This window comes from Natator depressus, chromosome 6 (genome assembly GCF_965152275.1).
Source record: "Natator depressus isolate rNatDep1 chromosome 6, rNatDep2.hap1, whole genome shotgun sequence".
Classification (NCBI taxonomy): Eukaryota; Metazoa; Chordata; order Testudines; family Cheloniidae; genus Natator; species Natator depressus.
In genome coordinates this window covers 34,462,717-34,474,512 of record NC_134239.1, presented here as the reverse complement: position 1 = coordinate 34,474,512, position 11,796 = coordinate 34,462,717, and positions in this window count along the sequence as shown.

Genomic DNA, 11,796 nt, shown 5'->3' with positions numbered 1-11,796 from the left:
GTTTTACCAGCTGCCACAGCCCAAAAGGGTCTTCTCAGAGGAACACCTCTGATGCTCTCCATACACTAGGGGCTGCAGGGTGTGGGGTACTAACCCAGCTCTATGCCACTTGGGGTTTCTCCATACTGGAGGAATCCACAACTTTCTAGACATGGCAGCTTAAAAAACCCTTTATGCTACCAGAGTGATGCAAAGGGACTGTACTGAGACCAAGGACCTGGCCATGTATCCTCTGGAAAAAGTGAGATTTTGGATGATAGGTGTATTTAGTTGAACTTGACTGGAAATACCTTCGCAGACCCTGTATAGGCAGAGGTTGCTCAAACAATCTGAAAGGTATTAAACTGCATTAAAGGGGATTTCAATCCAAGTAAGCTAACTTCAATGAGCTAACTCAGTTAAAAAACACCTTTTTGCCTGTGAAGACAGAACTTTAGAGACCTCACTGATGTGGGTGGGAAGAAACACCTGAAGAATGAGAAGGGAGATCACCTAATTCCTCCAAAGAGAGGATATTACTAAATTTGAATTTTTAGGTATGTTACTTTAAATAACTGTAAATTCAGCTATACACTAGATACAAACTTTTTGTGTGTGTGTGCTAGTCATGTTTAACCCTGGTGTTTCTGTCCTGCACATATTTATGTAGTGTTTAACCTGGAATTTACAATCGTGATAGTTAATGTGAAGATTACTAAAATCTTCAAATATAGACAAGTCCCAGATGGCTGGAGTCTCACAACAGTGATTGCTTTCAAATCAAGCAAGGACTTATCCTCTTGTGCCAATGTCACTCAGTGTTTTCCTTGCATTTGTTCTATGAGGTGGGATTTGGCCTCTGTTTGGGCTATTTCATCCAAGTTTTATGAAGGGAAATTTCAGTTGTGGGGTGCTCTTGGGGCCTTTGGCTCTGGGGTGGCTAGTGTCAGTGGATGAGAATGAGGTGACAAAAGGACTTTACTGCATTTGGAAGATTTGTACTTTCATCTAATCAATGGCTACAGAATGGTTGTATGCTTTAAGCCTAGATAGTCTAGAAGTCCTCCATTGTCTTTGGATCTGCTAAAAGATTTTCTTCCTGCATTCATTCCCATAACTTAGGTATTTGAGTCTGAATGGTGAGCTATGATGAGGTTATTTGCCCTTTGGCAGGATAGGTGGGTGGTTGCCTGGTGTTCCTTTTAATTATTGGTAATTGTTTATTTGTGTCCAGAGGCCACTTGATGTTTCCTGGCCTGCAATGGCAAGTCCCCTCCTCTCCTGATGTTTTAAAGGAGAGAGTTGTATTTTAGGGGAAATAATTTTCTGGTTTGTAAAGTTTTTTGTGTCTGTAGTAAGGCATTTGGGGGAGGGGGAAGGGGTTCGCACTGCTAGTAAAGTATGAGAGTGGGGGCTTCAAAGAGGTTTGGTTAGAAAGGTAGAAATTAGTTCCTGGACACTTGTATCTTTTTCTGCTTGGCAACAGGACATAATGGCCCTAATCCTTCTTGCATTAAAACATAAGAAAGGGGAAATCTAAGGGCATGGCTACCCTTCAGATGTAGAGTGCTTTGAGTTAAACCAGCCTTCGGAGAGCACAGTAGGGAAAGCACTGCAGTCTGTCCACACTCACAGCTTCAAGCGCACTGGTGTGTTCACATTTGTGGCACTTGCAGCGGCATTGGGAGCGGTGCATTATGGGCAGCTATCCCAGCATGCAAGTGACTGCAACGTGCTTTTCAAATGGGGTGGGTGGGGTGGAGTGTGACAGGGAGTGTGTTGTGTGTATATGGGGGGGGAGAGTGGGTTTTGGGGGGGCTGAGAGCATGTCAGCATGCTGTCTTGTAAGTTCAGACAGCAGCAGACCCTCTATGCCCCCCCTCCGCCTCTCTCTCTTACACACAGCATTTCACACTAATGGCTTGCTTTGTCTCAGAGCAGATAAGGAGCCGGCTGTCAGAAATGGAGCTTTCAAAGGGCATATCCGCATTCCTGCAGCGATTCAAAAACAATGACAAGAGTGGCCACTTGACTTAAGGGGATTATGGGACGTTTCCGGAGGCTGATCAGAGCGCAGTAAAGCAACACCTCGTTCACACTGGCGCCGCGGCGCTCCAGTAGGGGCGCAGCAAATGTTATTCCAGTTGCCGAGGTGGAGTACCAGCAGCGCTGTAGCTGCGGAGTCAGAGCGCTCTACGTGCCTTGCCAGTGTGGACGGGTAGTGAGCTAGTGCACCCGGGGCTCCTTTATTGCGCTGTAACTCACAAGAGTAGCCAAGCCCTAAGTAGAAAAGCTCCATGGCCAGTAGTAGCCTATACACCACCAGGGGTTTCTCCTCATGCAGAAGGAAATTCTTAGCTGGCCAGTTAAGCAGCCTTTAAGGCCCCTTTTGCACCAGAGTGCTAAAAAAGAGCTGTTTTATAGCTGAGAATCTGGCCCCATATGTTTAGACATACTGTATTGTATGGCGCATCAGAGCTACTATACATTATCAGTTTGTACTCTGCTTCTGTTTGATTAAACAGTAATGAAAAGAAAGTTAAATAATGATATGGGTACCAAGAAAAAAACTGCCTGACCTAATTTGTTATAATGCATATAGTGAGAAGAGAATATATTCCATAAACAAACTGCAAGGGGAAGAAATTCCGACTGTTTGATTTTTTAGTTTAGACTCAGCTGAATTTGATCTGTGAGATCCTTAACCTCACTTGCTGTTTGATCCCTATTTCTCCATTTTCTCCTTGAGCACTGATTCTCTTGAATAAAAGCTCTCTTTCATCTTTGGGTATGGCTCCAAGACATCTTTAATCCTTTATTCACTGCAAGCAGAGCTTTTCAACCACTAAAGAGGTGTTTATTGTGTTTATTTTGTTGATGGCACTTTTCTATTCATTTTTATCAGTGAATTCCACCCTGATTTCTCTTTTGTGTGGCTGCTGACTCACCAGTCTATATCCTGAAACTCTTTACCATGATCTAATGTAAATAGAAGGGATGAGCTCATCAAAACACACAAATCTCATTCCTTGCAATTGCAAGTAGGGCATATCCCAAATACAATTTATTTGGGGTATTTTATAGCTTGAATAAAATCAGTCATAAAAATGCCAGAGGTTTAATTTCTGGCAGACATTTCTTATTGTTTACACAGGATTCTACATGTTTTAATTGCATTACAGACAAATGGGCAATTTAAGACACATGAGGATATGTGAGCCTCCTTAAAGAGTATTTTGCTGTACTAAAGATCTAGCTGCCTCTCGGAGAGCTGGATTAACTACGTCCATGGTAAAAACTCTGCCACTGATGTAGGAAGTGTCTGTGTGATGGCACTGTGCCATAGCTCTGCTGCTGTTGTAGCTGTAGGGTAGACATGCCTAGAATGTTGACCTGGGTTACTCGTATAACAGTAGTGGTTTAAATTTACTCCTTGGGTTATACTGAAAAACCTTTATGTGTAGGTAAGGCCTTAAACTACATCAAAGCAGGGCACTCTCAATCTGATATAAGTGTGTCAATGTAAGACGGTTTCCACCAATTTAACTAAATCAGTTTCTAAAGCAATTTATTTAAATCCGTTCTCAAAGGACCTGTGTATAGATCAGCCCTTAGGGAATTTACCCTCTAAAGAAATGTGCTGTTATCATAAAACTTCCCTATAGAAACGCTGAATAGATGAATAAAGGTGACCTGAAAAGGAGTTTTTGTCCTTCTAAGCTCATTTATTATGTACCAAAAAGGCCTGCCTATTTTTTACCTTAGAAGTATCAAGAACATAAAAGCTGGTCTTCACTGTTTTTCCTAGAAGTGGTATCAGGTATTTATTGTGAGTTTTCACACTTTAATTGAAGGGATGAAGTGTGTCCATTGAAACGTTAACAGAAACATCCTTTCAACCAAGACCTTGTCTGGACTAGGGCTATGTCTTGGCTGCAAAAAAGGTGCATTTTCACATTGTGATAACTATCTTGATAAAAATCCTAATGGAGATAGGGTGCAGGTAGTTTTTACCTCAGTGTAGCTAGTCAAGATCAACACTATACACCCATCTGGTAATTTACCATCTAGGCCAGGGGTGGCCAACCTGTGGCTCCGGAGACACATGCGGCTCTTCAGAAGTGAATATGTGGCTCCTTGTATAGGCACAGACTCCGTGGCTGGAGCTACAGGTGCCAACTTTCCAATGTGCCCAGGGGGTGCTCACTGCTCAACCCCGACTCTGCTATAGGCCCTACTGCCCTGGCAGCTGAAGTGGAAAATGTCAGGAGGTCTCTGGAAGTCATGGATTCCGTGACTTCTGTGACTTCCCTGACATAATTTTAGCCTTATTCATTATGCATTGGTGTTAAATAGATGTTAACAAAAGTGAACAAAAACCACAGAGTTTTAAGCAGTCTGACTAAAAAATCCCCTCAGCTCTCCAGTGTTCAGCTTTCAGCCTTTTGTGGTATCAACATTTCACTAATTCTTCAGTCACCAAAGAGTGATCCTGGTTAGACAAGACCTGAGGCCTGGCCTACAGTAGGTAACTAGGATAATTTAACTACATCTGTCAGTGGTCAGAAAAATCCACACAGCAGGATAATTAAACTGACCTATGTCCCTGTGTAGACAGTGCTAGGTCAACAGAATAATTTTTCTGTTCTGGACCTAGCTACCACCTCTTGGGGTGGTTGATTATCTACATGGACGGGAGAATCCCTCCTGTTAGCACAGGTAATGTCTACACTGAAGTGCTACAGTGGTGCTGCTGTTGTGGTGCAGCTGTGCCGCTGTAGCATTTTAAATGTAGACAAGCCCTGAATGTCTTAAAAAAATAAAACAAAATCCTTTCATGGCTTCTTTATACATCAAAAAGAACCAAAAAAAGGGAGCAAGCCCATATTTTCCCCCTATGGAGGGCACAAAGAAGCCAGGACTAATTGATGGGAGTGGGAATGAAGGGCTCTGAAAATACAACTTGCCTCTACCTCTGAGGAAATAGTACCTACAAACAGCTGAGTATTGCTTCACATTTTGAAATTAACTTACATATGGTCAGCTAGAACCTGGAGGGATCAGGCCCTCTCTCCTTTTCCTGAGAGTCGGAAACAGAGCTTAGTCTGCAACAGTGTCAATGATTCGGCCTCCAACATATTCTCTACTTGTCTAAGAGAAGAAAAAGAACATACATAAATTTGGTCAGGCGAAAGGTCCACTGAGGGAAGGCACAGCTCTTTTAATCTGATAAAAATAAAATGTTCCAACCAACTACCCTCAAAGAGAGCTGACCTATGTCTGACCATTTAGGGCATGGCTACACTTGCAGATGTAGAGCGCTGTGAGTTAAACTCGCCTTTGTAGAGCGCAGTAGGGAAAGCGCTGCGGTCTGTCCACACTGAGAGCTGACAGCACACTGGCGTGGCAGCATTTGCAGCACTTGCAGCGGCATTGGGAGCGGTGCATTATGGGCAGCTATCCCACAGAGCACCTCTTCCCATTCCGGCGCTGTGGCTTGTGAGAAGGGGGCAGGGAAGGGCATTCTGGGTCCTGTCCCAATGCCCCGTCTGGGGGGGGTGGGGCCTAGTGATGCACTGGTTCACATCCCAGCATTCCCTGTGCTTCTGTCCACATTTGGCGCCATCTTTCAACGTTTTTTGTACTGCACGCTCTGTCTTCCCTTTCGGGCTGCAGGAATGGAGCCCGAACTGCTGAGGAATATGCTGACGAGTCTCGCCAGCGCGTCACGTTTGGCAGTCGAGTTACTCCTCAAGATCCAAAGTGATAGTGAGGGCTCCGACGATGATATTGACGTGAGTAACGCATAGAACACGAGTTTGCTTGTGGCATTCACTGACATGCTCACCACCATGGAACGCCACTTTTGGGCTCAGGAAACAAGCACCGAGTGGCGGGATCTCATCGTCATGCATGTCTGGGATGACGAGCAGTGGCTGCAGAACTTTCGGATGAGAAGAGTCACTTTCATGGGTCTGTGTGAGGCACTCGCCCCTACCCTGCGGCGCAAGGACACGAGATTGAGAGCTGCCCTGATGGTGGAGACGCAGGTGGGTATTGCAATCTGGAAACTTGCAACTCCAGACAGCTACCAATCGGTCGCTAACCAGTTTGGAGTGGGAAAGTCGACCGTTGGAATCGTGTTGATGCAAGTTTGCAGGGCCATTAATCACATCCTGCTCAGAAGAACCGTGCCTCTGGGTAATGTGCAGAACATTGTGGCTGGCTTTGCACAAATGGGTTTCCCTAACTGCGGAGGGGCGATAGATGGGATGCATATTCCAATTCTGGCACCAGCCCACCTAGCCTCTGAGTACGTTAATTGGAAGGGCTATTTCTCTATGGTTCTCCAGGCGCTTGTGGATCACCATGGGTGTTTCACAGACATTAACACAGGCTGGCCTGGAAAGGTGCATGACACACGCATCTTTTGGAACACTGGCCTGTTCAGGAAGCTGCAGGCTGGGACTTTTTTCCCACACCAGAAGATCACCGTAGGGGAAGTTGAAATGCCCATTGTGAGATCCTTGGAGACCCCGCTTACCCTTTAATGCCATGGCTCATGAAACCCTACACAGGGAGCCTTGACAGCAGCAAGGAGCGGTTCAACATCAGGCTGAGCCGGTGCAGAATGACTGTGGAGTGTGCTTTTGGCTATTTAAAGGGCCACTGGCGCTCTCTGTATGGGAAGCTGGACCTGGCTGATGACAGCATCCCCGTGGTTATATCCACATGCTGTACTCTCCATAACATTTGTGAAGGGAAAGGTGAACGTTTCACTCAGGCATGGAACTCGGAGGTTCAACACCTGGAGGCTGAATTTGAACAGCCAAAGAGCGGGGCTATTAGAGGGGCCCAGCGCGGGGCTGCAAGGATTAGGGATGCCTTGAGGCAGCAATTCGAGGCTGAAGCCACCAGTAATGTCTGGTGCCCCGCACAGGAGTGAAGTGCAGTGGTTCCAATGTTAGTAGGAATCCATGTTTGCTACGCTGACTTGCAGTGCCTGTTTCTTTCCTGGGCTAAGGTATCTTTACTTTATGCAATAATAAAGAATGTTTTCAAAGCCAAAAAATTCATTTATTGAAAAGAAAATTAATTTATTGAAAAGAAACACAACTGCCTGGGAAACAGAAAGGGCCGGGGGGGGAACGGTACAATCACAGATTTGTGTATGTCCTGTCTGGAGTGCTGTGCAATGAGTGCTGCACTTTAGGATGGCTGTACTGCATGGTGATGGGGGTTGAGTGCAATTGGTAAGGGTCGTAGTTTTCAGGGCTGGGTGGTGAAGCTACAGGTGTTGGAGGCAGCTGGTGGCGGTAAGAACCTGGATGTTGGGGAAAGTGGGTTGGAAGTGACATGGGGGCACAAGGGAAAGAGTTTTGGGACAAGAGCTGCGGGCGGGGTGAGCGCGGTAGTGCTCCGCCTGCATGGCTATGAGCGCCTGGATAGAGTCTGCTTGGTGCTCCATTATGCTTAGCAGCCGCTCCATGCTTTGGTGCCGGCAATCCGCGTTCTGCTGGCGGATCCTCCTTTCACTGTCTCGCCACTCCTGCACTTTTCAATTTTCATTACTTGAATGCTGCATTACTTCATGCAACATGTCTTCCTTGCTTTTACGTGGCCTCTTTCTGATTCTTTGGAGCCTTTCGGCTGGTGATATCATGGATAGCTGAGATCTCAAGGTTGCATCTGTAAAGGCAAAATGCAACAATTAACAGAGGCAGCATTGTTCACACCAGACAGAGCAATGATTCCCCTGTACTTAAGGGCAAGCACGGTTTACAAAATAGCATAATTTGCCCAACCCAAAGCAAGCGCACATAACCCACGGGAGCCCCAAAATGGTGAGTAAGCACAGGCTCAAGAGTGACTGATTGTTTCAAGGCTGTACTGTCCTCTGGGTTTATGTGCCTTGGGGAGAGCCAACAGCGGCAGGGGGCCCCTATACCGAACACTGTCCCCACATTTTCCACAGGAGTTCGTCCTGGAAGATATCTCGCTGCTGAGGGTGACCTGGGAAGCAAGGGAGGGTCTTCTACTGCAATGTGGCTTCTGCCCTGGCCCATATGCAGCTTGGCTGTGTGCAGCAATGGTCCCCCTATCCCTCATGGCACAGTGGCATGGACACATTAGCCTGACTGGGACAAGGACCACAATGGCTCTCCCAAGAAACCTGCACAAGCGCATTGTCCAAGTTCTGGCTGAGACGTTTGAAGAGATCACTGAGGCCGATTACCGTGATGTTAGAGAGCACATCTACGTCCTATTCCGCATCTAGGCATGCATACAGCCCTAACCCTCCTTGCCCCAAGAGCCCGTACCGAATAACTTCCTTCCCAAAATAAAAGCCGCTAACCGGGAACCTCCTCTGGTGTTTGTCCTTCCCCAAGCACTGGCCGCCACGAATGGCTACCTTCCTCCTGGCTTGAGAACAGCTCCTGGCTGCATGCATCTAGGGGTTCTGGGGTGTCTTCCTCCTCCTCAGCACCCTCGCTCCCGCTTTGCTCCTCCTTCTCCTCCTCCTCCTCCTGCCTTGTTGGACTGGCCTCTGAGGTGTCCATGGTTGTGCTCGGAGTGGAGGTGGGGTCGCCCTCAAGTATCGCGTCCAGCTCTTTGTAGGAACAGCAGGTTGCGGGGGTTGCGAGGCTAACCAATGGAGCGCTGGTTAGCCTCGCAGGCTTTCTGGTAGGCATTCTGCAGCTCCTTCACTTTAATCCTGCACTGCAGTGCGTCCCGCTCATGGCCCCTTTCCATCATGTCCCTTGATATCTGCCCAAAGGTATCGTAATTCCTACGGCTGGAGCGCAGCTGGGACTGGACAGCTTCCTCCCCCCAAACACTGATGAGGTCCAGCAACTCACCATTGCTCCATACTGGGGCTTGCCTCGTGCGTGGAGGCATAGTCACCTGGAAAGATTCGCTGAGAGCACTCCATGCCTGGCTTAGCAAACAGAAAGGCGATTTTCAAAATTCCCAGAGAATTTAAAGGGTGGGTCTGATGGTTGGTCACCTGTGGGCAAGGCAGTAGCGTTCAAAGTGATGACCAGAGAGGCTAGAACAGGCATTGTGAGACACCTCTGGAGGCCAATCAGAGTGCAATATAGGGCCAGGGAGTCCACACTGGTAACGCAGCGCTCCAGCGGGCGTGCAGCAAACATTATTCCACTCGCCAAGGTGGAGTACCAGCAGCGCTGTAGCCACAGAGTCAGAGTGCTCTACGTGCCTTACCAGTGTGGACAGGGAGTGAGGTACAGCGCTCTGGGCGGCTTTATTGCACTGTAACTCGCAAGTGTAGCCAACGCCTCAGTCATCTCCCTAGTAGTTGTCAAAATAGTTTTTTTTTTCAGTGGTTCAGAAAAGCTTCCCCCACCCTTGAATAGATATATATAATTTGAGAAAACTCTCATATGTTCAGTTTAAAGGTACATTTTCCAAGCATAACTCACTAAGAACTTCTGGGGACGTGTACATATTCTGTATGTATGGCACCAGCCAATGCTGAAACAGCCAATGGGCAAACTTGAAGCTTGTGGCAGGGTTTTATTTTCATTCTGAAGGAATTAGAAGCAGCAGCAGCATGGTCAGAAAAGAAGTTGCATCTTGTGATTATATTAACAAACATGTACTCGTGACGTGCTCCTTGCTCCAGCCAGTCTCTGCATAATTGCAATGCAGCATGTATTACATACTATGTGGTACACTGAGAGAGGCTTAGCAGACAGGAGAGGCTTTGTGTATGTAGTAAAGAACACCATTTCATGTTATAATACACTTTGAAGATATGCATGTGTATTAAACTATGGGATAACAGTAAACAATAACTGTTTTCAGTTCCTATCTATTATTTCCAGTGGACTGTGGAGCAAAGCCATTCCCAACATTGCCTACCTTAAGCATCTTTGTCTAGAAAGTTGTCTTGGCCACTTAGTGACTTATAGTTAGCCATATTTTTCTCTCTCCTAACTTCATCAGAGACTACCAACTTTGATAGTATTGTTTCAATCGTTGTCCTCTTTACAGTAAGTTTAATCAAATTCAATTAATGTCTTCATTTACTTTATTTATGTACAGTTTGAGCCTTCAGGCAGATGTTCTGGTTTTGAATATTTCACAGAGTATCTGCCTACGGTGTTAGGAATGGGCATTCTCTTTGGCTAAACATTTAAGTTATGACCTCAGGTATATCTGAATCCCCACTGACAATTTCTGTGTGTAGTGAAATAGCTACCAGATTTACCACAGAAGCACCCAAAAGAGCATAAAATAGACAAGGTGGAGAGAGCTATTAATAACTAATTATGACAATTAGCACTTATACAGTATTTTTCAATTTCAAAGTGATCTTCACAACACAATACCTAGGCAGATTAATAAGTACTGTTATCCCCAGTACAGAGAGTCTTGCAGGAAGACAATATTATGTTCAATGGTTACTTTTTTCATATTCCTTGGAATTCCAAGGGGGGAGGAATATTCTATTGATTGGATTATTAACATTACCATTTATTTTTAGTTGTTTCAGTGACCACTGCTACTCTGAGGCAATACCATGTAGTTGATGGGCACAGCATCTGGGATCACAAATGGTCAACTTTATATGTGCATCACATCCTGAGGTGACATATACCCAGTCAATATGGAGATAGTTGAAATCCTCCATTATTATTGAAATCCTCCATTATTCTATTTTTAAAGCCTCTCTAATCTCCCTGCACATTTCACAATCATCATCACCATCCTGGTCAGGTGGTCGGCAGTATATTCCTACTGCTATATTCTTAATTATTCAAGCACGGAATTTCTATCCATGGAGATTCTATGGTACAGTTTGAGTCACTGACGATTTTTACTATATCTGACTCTATGCTTTCTTTCACATATAGTGCCACACTCCCACCAGCATGACCTACACTGTCATTTGTATATATTTTGTATCCTGGTATTACCGGGTCCCCTCGATTGTCATTATTCCACCAAATTTCTGTGATGCCTATTATATCAATATCTTAATTTAATACCAGGCACTGAAGTTCACCCGTCTTAGTATTTAGACTTCTAGCATTTATATACAAGCACTTATAAAAATTGTCACTTCTTAGTTGTCTGCCTTCATGTGATGTAATTGAATGGGATTCTTTTTCATTGACTAAAAGAAAAGGAGTACTTGTGGCACCTTATACAGCTTACGAAAGCTTATGCTCAAATAAATTTGTTAGTCTCTAAGGTGCCACAAGTACTCCTGTTCTTTTTGCGACTACAGACTAACACGGCTGCTACTCTGAAATTTTTCATTGACTGTTTCTCTTCAGTTCCTACCTGTACTTTATCAACTTCTATCCTCTCCTCTTTATTAGGATATAGAGATTCCCTGTTAATAGATCTTCCCCTATGGGATGTCTCTGTTCAACCACATGCTCCTCCTTACCTGTCAACTTTCCCTCAGCCCTTAATTTAAAAACTCTTCTATTAAGTTTTTAACTTTACGTGACAGTAGTTTGGTTCCATTTTGGTTTAGATGGAGCCCATCCTTCCTGTATTGGCTCCTCCTTTCCCAAATGGTTCTTCAGTTCCTAATAGATCTAAACCCCTCCTCCCTTCATCATTGTCTCATCCATCCATCGAGACCCTGCAATTCTGACTAACTTGGCCTTGCACGTGGAACTGGAAGCATTTCAGAGAATATACCATGGAGGTTCGGGACTTTAATATCTTACCTTGCAGGCTAAATTTGGACTCCAGGATCTCTCTCCTACCTCTCTCTATGTCATTGGTACCTACATGTACCATGACCATCAGCTGCTCCCTGGCAATTGCACA